This window comes from Nicotiana tabacum, chromosome 16, assembly GCF_000715075.1.
Source record: "Nicotiana tabacum cultivar K326 chromosome 16, ASM71507v2, whole genome shotgun sequence".
Classification (NCBI taxonomy): Eukaryota; Viridiplantae; Streptophyta; class Magnoliopsida; order Solanales; family Solanaceae; genus Nicotiana; species Nicotiana tabacum.
Genome location: NC_134095.1, coordinates 88,375,798 through 88,385,510, shown reverse-complemented (window position 1 = coordinate 88,385,510; position 9,713 = coordinate 88,375,798).

Genomic DNA, 9,713 nt, shown 5'->3' with positions numbered 1-9,713 from the left:
TTGACACCCAGTAATATCAAAACAAACTAACTATTCTTTGATTAATTTAAACTAACATTATTAGATGAATTGAGCTATTGGAATTAACTATGTGTAATACAAATCCATTTTTTAGCTCTTTTTACGACATGTTGAAGAAATGCGTCAATGCTTAAAAACTGACATCAGGCTAACATCAATCACTAACATTTGAGAATATTAGTTACTAACATTATTCACATTGCTATTTAAAATGATGTTACTTACTCAAGCGAACTCACAATTTCAGAACTAACCCTATTAAACCAACATGCTGATTTCCATGACTATTTGAACCTATTTTGTGGCATAACCTATTTGAAACTATTACACGACTACTGAAAAAGAATTAACTACACTATATTTCATAACTAGTAATCACAAACTAAGATTAATTACAATTGATATTCACATGTTTGTAGAAATAGATTCAACGATCCAGTTTATGCATTCCAAAGTCATTCTAATACATACTATGTGATATCAAGTGAACTACTACTTATACATTAAATTAAACACAAAGAAACAGGAAAATTTAGAAATCCATTCCAACAACTCTTTACTTCCTTTCTATTAAATTCGAGAGCTTTAGGACATGTACCTGGATAATGGAAATACAAGAAGATGAAGGAGCAGTCAGCAACAGTAGTAACACAGCAAAACAACAACAACTCAACAGCAGCAATTCAAATCAAATTCGAGGCTCGGAAAAATTTGAAGAAAACCAAACAAGCTCGATAGAACGCCCCCAAAAGTTTGTAAAAAACTAAACAACAACAACCAACATCACCACAAACAGACTCAGCCACGCCTGTATTAAATCCAAAACTGAACTCGTAGACCACTGAACCAATTAAGCATTCAAAAAGGAATCAGGTTCACTGTCCCGAATTTGAGTTACTCCTACAAATGCAATGAAAAACCCTCTCTTTCTTTTTGTTTTTTTCTTTTTAAAACTCTCCAGCCCTCTTTTTAAGATTTTCAGAATCCTTTTTTTCCTCCCTAAACTGTGCAAAACTCCTCTTATTTATATCCAAACTCTCTTAACTTTCCAGCTCTTAGGAGCATTAACTGATTAAGAAAGTATTTCCCTCCATGATATTCCCTGTAACCCATTATCAAGTGTCTTCTTGTTTGAAGTTATTTTGTTCCCCCACACTTGCATGCCTTGTTCCCCACTACTATATGTCTTGTGCTCTTTTTTAATTCACTTGTTCCCCACTATTGTTATCTTTTCTTTCTTTAATTCCATTATTTCCCACTACTATATGTTTTGTTTCCCACTATATTAAACAATGTATTATTTTAACATTATTAGTGCTTAGTGGACGAAGCACTCAAATTGATCATTTTTTAAGACTTTAAATCCTAAAATACCCCTGAAACTACTGAAATTACCATCCTACCCCGATCCCTTTCAATCTGTACTACAAACCATATCAGCTATAACCAAATCAAGCCTAACAATTGATTAATTGAACACATGAAACTAACTTCCAATCAACAACATTAGGACAATTCAACAAAGCCAGATTCATATCCAAACAAACTTAGCAGAACAAACAAGTAGAACCAAATCACTAAACACAATCATCAATTGAACTCAAACTAGATCAAACAACATCATAACAAAGATGAATGATTCAGAACAAAACTATGTTGAACTACTATGGTCAGATTTCAGACTACGATTGATACACAGATACATGGGCTAAAATAACACAATTCTAAGTTAAACCTGCACAAAAATGTAGGAATATTGAAAGTATATCGACGATAAACCCTGAAGCTAAAATCTAAGGACCAGCACATAAAATACTCGACATTAAATCACTTGATGAGAACTAACAAACTTCAAACAAATGAACATGAATTATCTATAATACAAACAAAGACCTGGGTTCGAATTCAAACTAACCCATCGGAACACAAACACAATCAGAGAAAGAAGAAAAAGAGGGGAAGACGAATTTGCTGAATGAACTAACAGAAAAGAGAATGGAAACCTACTAGTTTAAAGACCGGGTTCGAACGGCGACCTCGACACGCCTGAACAAACCTCGCTGTTTTCAGCCCCTTTTCGTTTTTTTGATGAAGTGACGAAGGAGTTCACTGGTTTGTGGTCGTTTGCGGATGAAGCTGGACGTCAGGTTATGGTGGTCGTGCGGGTTGGTTTAGGTGCGTTTGGGGACGGACTGGGGGAGACGACGAAGGGGTCATTGGCGTGACAGTGGAGCTGGAGTAGCAGTGGCTTGGAGATGATGTTGCTCGCTGTTGCTCGACGAAAAAGGCTGGTTGATGGTCAGCTGGCGACGGGCTGGCTGTGCTGGTCATGAGGCGGAGCTGGGGTGGTGACGATGTGGTCGTGGTGGACGTGAGGAGGTTGTTTTAGGTGGTCGACGGACTATGTGTGTGCGTGTTGAGTAGTGACAGATGAAGAAGAAAAAGCAGCGGCCATGGCGGACTGGCTGGAGCTCGCGACTGGAGGGTTGTTGGGCTGTAGGTTGGCGACGGGAGGCTGGTTAGTTGCGTCGCTAGTTTGGTGGGTGAAGGCGACGAAGAAAATGAAGCAGCAGGGGTGGGGCGGGTGTCCCTTTTTTAGGGTTTTTTTGTTGTTGTTAGGGAAAAAATGAAAAATAGAAAGGGGGGGGGGTTGGGGTTCGTTTGGGTTATGGGGTGGACCAGGTCGGGTCGACCCGGTGGGGGTTTGGTTCTTTGGTCCTGTGGTTTAAAATTGAATAAAAGACCCAATCCGATTTTCTTCCTCTTTTATTTCCATTGATTCTTTTTTTTAAATAAAACTAAAATTCTAAAAATTCTAAATTAACCTATAGAACTAAACTAATTTATAAAAGTACTAATTAACTCTTAACAATTAAGACACAATTACATAGAAATTAACGATAAAATCACACAATTTGGACATTAAATGTTAAAACTACAACGTACATTATTTTTATGATTTTTGTTCTTGTAAAACAAACTTAATTTCTCCTAATTGTAGAATTAAATCCTAAATGCAAATGCGGCATATTTTGTATTTAATATTAATCTAATAAATAAACATGAACAGACAAATACAAATAATTATCTAAAAATGCCACGAAAATTCTCAAAATTGCACACAAAGGAAAATTATTTTATTTTGAATTTTTGGGAGTAATTCTCACATAAGGCAAAAATCACGTGCTCACAGCCCTTATGCAGGCGCCCGACCGAAGCAGTCAAAGCGCTAACCCAATTTCAAGACCTTACGATTTTAAAGCATCTGTTGCACTCTTTTCCTTCGACTGAGTTTTTGTCTAGAAAAAGGTTTTACCGGCAAAGGTTTTTAATGAGGCAACACCCACATGCTACCTAAGAAAGACTCAACAAGTATTCAAGGCTTCTTTTGCAATCAACCTCGAACACAAGGGGGCATCCCCCAGGAAGGCCATCTGCTCAAAAAATCTAAGAAACACCAAATGGGATCCCAATAGGAGAATCATGTACCGGGCCAAATGGTCGAATGAACCGTGTCCGTATAGCCACGCCCCCGACGGAGAAAACATGTACATTTGTACCAAATAATTAAAGGATATCTTTTATCAAAGCATCTCACACTACAAAAGAGGCTTGGCACCTTCGCAAAAACGACTTCTCCGCTGAAAATGTCCCGAACACTCGGGGACTGGAATCAACAATTCAACACCTAAACGACATCCGGGTCGGGACTCCAAGCTCATAAGCCCTCAACGAGCCAACATCAATGTCACAAAATGTCTCCAAGGCCAAAAGTGCCCCGAACACTCGGGGACTAGCGTCAAAATCTCAAAACATGCATGATCTCAGGGTCAGGATCTCCAAAATTGTAAGCCCTCAATGGGGCAATATAAAGTTTACAAGTAACGGCTTCCAAGCCAAGATACCCTCGATGAATCATTGACTATCTCCAATCGCCATTCATTAAGAAACCCGAGGCCATAATACCCCGAGCGGGTAGACTCGATCTCGTAAGACCTACATAAGGCAGCAACTATATCACTAAGACCTCGAGCAAGGCATGAACAATACTTGTACCAAGTATCCAAAACTGTAAGACCTCAAAGGCATGTAAAATTGTAAGTCCTTACTAAAGGCATAAACCCGATCTCAAAGTTTTGGCTATATATCAAACTTGTAAGACCACTAAAAAGGCATACCCTTGATATAGATGCCGAAACTACTTCACTCGGGACTCAAAGGCTCCGCCGAACACAAATGACTCTAGTCACACGGCTATACCAACCAAACTAATGCGACTCGGCGACGCCCGACCGTCGCTACAAAATCACATACCTTCAACCACTTCGAATCTACTTCAAAAGGAACCGGTTAAACAGGCTACCCTCGATATAGGCAAAAGAGCTTCGACCATGTCAGCTCCTAAGCATCGGCTTCGAGATACTCAGCCTCCGAGCCAAACCTCCCTAGGTGCTCGATCATCGCCATATAACGACTCGTAATCGAGGCTTTTCTTAAGCCGTCGAAGAGTCAGGCAAACACTATTTTTAAATCCTTATCAAGGGAAAAATAAAGCCCACATAAAAGGTTGTTTCGACCCAAGGCGTATGAGCCATTGTTGCCAGCACACACTAAAAGGTCTCTTCGACCCAAGGCATAAGAGCCTTTGTCGCCAGCCCGCACAAATACAAAACTTGAGGGTCGAATGAGCTCGAGTTGTAACCCAATTCGGAGACTGAACCCAAAATAGTTATCTCGATATGCCTAAGAGAAGGGAATAAGAGCCATTGTCGCCAGCCCACACTAAAAATTGCCGCATCGCCCTAAGGTGTTAGAGCCATTATCACCAGCCCACATAAAAGGTCACATTGACCAAGTGTGTAAGAGCCTACAAGCGAGCCTAATGAGCCCTAGGGCCGTATCAAAAATCTAAAGATTACTACCAACTCAAATGTCAATTGATCTGGCCAAAATCTCGGCAAAATGAAACCCGGAAGATACAAAAATCACGAGTTTCCCCCTTATACATACATGTAATAAAATACAAGCCCCATTTACAGTATATTGTGAAAGCACTATATACAAAGACAAAGAAAAAAAATAAACATCCCCTTTGGGGACTACGGCCCGACGGCCCTATCCTCGCTATCTTTGCCATCGGACAGAAGGAACTTGACGTCGTACTCCTCCGCCTTGGCTTGCTCGATCTCCTCCAAAAGATCGAAACCCCTGGTGTGAATTTCCTCGAGAGTTTCCCTCAGAGATTTACACTTTGCATACTCCTTACTATTGCTCGGACGACCAAGAGTTCTCCTTAGCTCAGCTCTAGCAGTGGCAACGCTCTTCAAATAGGCCATCACTTTCTGGTCCGCCCTAGTACTGCTCATCACAGCCTCGGCCTTCGCCTTCGAAAGCTCGGACTTGAGCCTTGCGATCATGTTCACTCGCGCAGAATCACTCGCACGAGCAGTCCGAATTTGCATCTCAAGGGTGGAAGCTTTAGCCAAAGCACTTTCCTTGGTCACGACCTAGGCATCTACATGGGCCTGCAACTCATTAAACTCACGTTTGGCCCAGCCAACTTCGCCCCAAAGTCGTTCCAGCTCCTCCGTTTTGCTCTCCAACTGAAATATCGAAACATTAATTTCTGAAAATAAAAAGAGGAGCATACATCAACATGAAATACATGATACTTATCTCTCGAGGGGACTCTCGTGGTTCTGACTTCAATCCGCCTCACACCGCAGGGACACCAGCTCGCTTTCCTTTCTCGCGCAAAGAAGTTTAAGGGATTTCTCCATGTCCGAAGCTTTCTGTAACCTAGCATCATAGCGAAGTAGCTCAGACTTAAGGTTGGCAAAGGTCTACGAAGGAAAAATCAATAAGAAAGGGAGAGTATGAAACTAGAATAATCATATGCCGGTTACCAAAGCTAACCATAAAGCTGAGCCGCTGATCCTCACCAAAGGTGAAACCAATGTCCGATGGCTTAGTATCCCCCGAAGAGCCTTTGGTAGGAGAAGAAGAAGGCACCACGTGCTCCTCACTCTTTGAAGCGCCATTTGCAGAAATGGGGAATGTTCTTTCGAGAATGGAAGCCTCCGAAACAAGATGATCGGTCAAACCTCTTTTGAACCGCTGAGAAGGACTCGCCCACTGTGATCCTCCTCACACACCAGAGATTCTTTTCATTTATCATCGACCCTCGACCCTGAGGTCGGCGGTCTCTCCTCCTCCCTAGAGGACATGGCCTCATTTGGGAAAAATCTCGAATACCTGTGGCGGCTAAGTTTGTATGCTAAAAATAAAAAGTACCATTCTGGGGAAATAAGCCACCAAGAACCTACCATGATGCTTTGCCTCCCATCTCCCCTTGGACAGGTCTTGCCACCTACGCCTATCATAGGTTGAACAAGCGGCCAGCTTACAAGACCACTCGGCCAAATCCGAGACCTCGTTCGGCAACCAAGGAGTCGCTACAAAAAATAATGAAGAAAAATGTCGTTATGGAGCCCGCCTCCAGACAAAATGATAAAAATACAGGTATGACACTTACGTGTGAAATTCCATTTCTCAGGAAAAGGCAGAAACTCTACAAGAATGATATCGATCGTCTGTGCTCAAACGAATCGGCTCATCAATCCTTGGTCTTCGTTCTTCTCGCCGTCAACGGTAGGATACCGGGTGGATCATCGTTGTAGAGTAATCAAACCCGGATAACGCAGCGGCCAATATAACCTCACAAGATGACTGAGGGTAAATTTGAGCTCGACCTTATCTACAGAGTATCTTATCATCTGCACTATCTTCCAAAGGAATGGGTGAGCCTATACCAAGGTAACATGATATCTCCGATAGAACTCAAGCATGACCCGGTCGAGGAGACCCGATGTAAAAGTATGCATATACACGCTCAAAAACCCCTCGACGCAAGTCATTTTGAGGTGTTCCTCCCCTACTAATGAGATATACCTTGACACGTGCTCCCGATGTCCTTGAACATTGGGAGATCTCCCGAATGTAAAGTTTCTCCTCGAGACAAAGCACCTCCAAGCCCGCTCACCAGGCACCGGCGGTGTACCACCGACCAGATGCGGAATAGAGGCAGAACTCCCCTCTCCTTGATGGGTGGATGTCAACGTAGCATGCCTGGCTACGATAAAATAAGAGGAGGAGGATGTAGATTTGGGCAAAGATTTTGAGTTAAGACGACGGGAGAAATTGCACAAAGCACCAAGTTTTATGAAATAAATGGTTACTCAAAGTAGCAAAATCTCCACTGAAAAAGCAAATGAGTGAATATATAGAAGCAAAGCAGCGGCTGCTCGCCTACCCAAAGGGCCAATTAATTGTGGCCACGATAAAGTCACTTTTGCCTTGGAAAATGTACTGGTGGGATCACCCTGGGCCCCCCCTTTATCACATTGCATGAATGCTACTACCCCACGAAAGTCGAGAGGTATTGAGACCTCGTGGTCTTCTTGCTATCACAAGCATCGACCCCCAAAAAGCTGTCAACCTGACTTTAACATAGGACCCAACTTCAGGGGTCCCTATTACTCCAACAATGGGCTCCAAAGAGTTAATATTACAATTCAAAGATTAACTACGCAAGAGTAGCGAGATATAAAGACTAGAAAGACTTGTGGTAGAAAAACCCTTTTGCATTGCCAAAAATATATTTACAAGAGACGTCTTTACAAGACTCACTCCCCAGAAGTACATTCACAGAAAGAAAATAGGAAAAAAGCAAAAGCGTCAAAGGTCCTACTCTTCATTGCCACTATCCTCTGAACCATCTCTAAGATCCTCATCTAGAGCAATCACAAGCGCCGACTTTTTCTCCAATTCTCGAGCCTCCGTAAACTCAGCAGAAAGATCGACACCTCTGGTTCTGAACCCCTCCAAGGCTTCCCTCCTCGCCTTCACTCTAGCATGCTCGATAGCCTGGGCCAGTTTTAGCTTGAGCCCTATCGATATCTTATGGGCTATTTGATTCGCCGTGGTTGCATCCTACGGATAAGTGGCAACTTTTCCTTTGATCTCGGACTTCACCGAAGTTAGCGCAGCAACCTCCTCTCGAGCATTTTAAAGAAGATCATGGGTCGATGCCAACTCTGAGGCTGCCACCCCGTTTTGTTTCCTCAGCTCGAGAATCTCTGCATTCTTTTGCCCGATTTAGCGAATCCCTTTATTTGATCTTCGAAGGGAAAGCCAACCCAGTTATTATCGGATTATAAGAACAAAGGGAGGACTCATGCATAACAAAATACCTGCTTAATAAGAGCAGCCTTCTCTCGGAGAGCTCTATCCAAAGCAACGCGAAGCTCGCCTGACTATCTCTCCTTTCGGGTAGAGAAAGCCTCCGACTCTTGTAGTCCCAAGGTCAGCCTCTCGAGCTCCTTTTCACGGCATGAAAGCTCCTCATTAAACTGGAAGAGGGCATGGTCATACATCTCCTTACACTACAGCAAAATAGAATAGTTAGAAAAAACAAGAAAAATGCTCGAGACTAAAGGAAATATACATAAAACAGCTATCACCTGCTGCATGAACCTCGCTGCCGCCTTGACAGAGCCGGGAGAATCAAGATTGATGTTCTCCCTAACATCGTCAAGAATGTTGCCAAGTGCGCCTCCCCCCTTGAGAGAACCCCTGGCTTTGGTAGTATTCGCATCTTGAGTATCCCTTAACTCCCCTAACGAGAACTGAGGGCCCAAACTGAAACCATCTATGTCGTTGATATCTCCGATGGGCAACTCCTGCTCTTGAAAAGCTCCGAGTCCCGACCCTTCAAAATTAGCGAAAATAGCCCCCCCAATGGAAACTGCACCGAATCCGATCATAGGATCCGAGACCACATTGACACCCTCCTCGAGGGTCTTCGATTCACAGGACCGACTCGAGTCGTCCATCCCCGATTCAGCAGCCTCCAGTCGTGGCACCTGCGAAGCTCCCGCGACCGACCTCATCCTCCGTGCCAACCGACACTCTCCCTCATCATCATCCTCATCCCCATTCTCAGCGCCGGGGCTTGCTTCGGAAGTTGAAGCCGAGGTCCTAGTAGCGGCTCGAGGCTCGCATGACATAGGTTTCTTTGCCTCAAGAGGATCGGCAACCGCTTTTTCCTTCCTTTTCTTGCCCTTGGCGGGCTCCGGAGTCTCCATCTCTCCACTAAGGGGCTGCTTCATCCGCATATTCTCACTGAGGCTCGCATGAGCGTAACTTATCAGCATAAGAGATACGGGGAAAACATAAATCTAAAACATAGGTGGCAAGGAAGCTTTACCCTGATTCTTGGCCACCCACCGCTTCTTAGCCAGGCCATGCCAAGACAGAACAAGATATGGGAACGCGGTGTCCAACCGCTCGATCCATCCCGGCAGATCCGAGACCGACTCAGGATACCAAGCGGTAGCTTCAGAAACCAAAAGGAGGTCATTTCTCTGGAAGAGAGGAAAGAAAATTACAAAACATGTCCGAGGGAAAAAATGCTTATGCTGTGTGTTCCACTTCTCCAGGAAAGGCATCCTCCCGGCCAGAATATTGTCCGAAGTCTTCACCCGGATGAACTTACTCATCCATTCTCTATCCTTTTCCTCGTTGGTGCTCAAGAAAAATAATTTTTTAGATCGGTGGTGAAGACTAATCAAACCTCGATAAAATCGAGGCTATACAACCTGATCAAATGGTCGAGGATAAAGGTCTCGTCC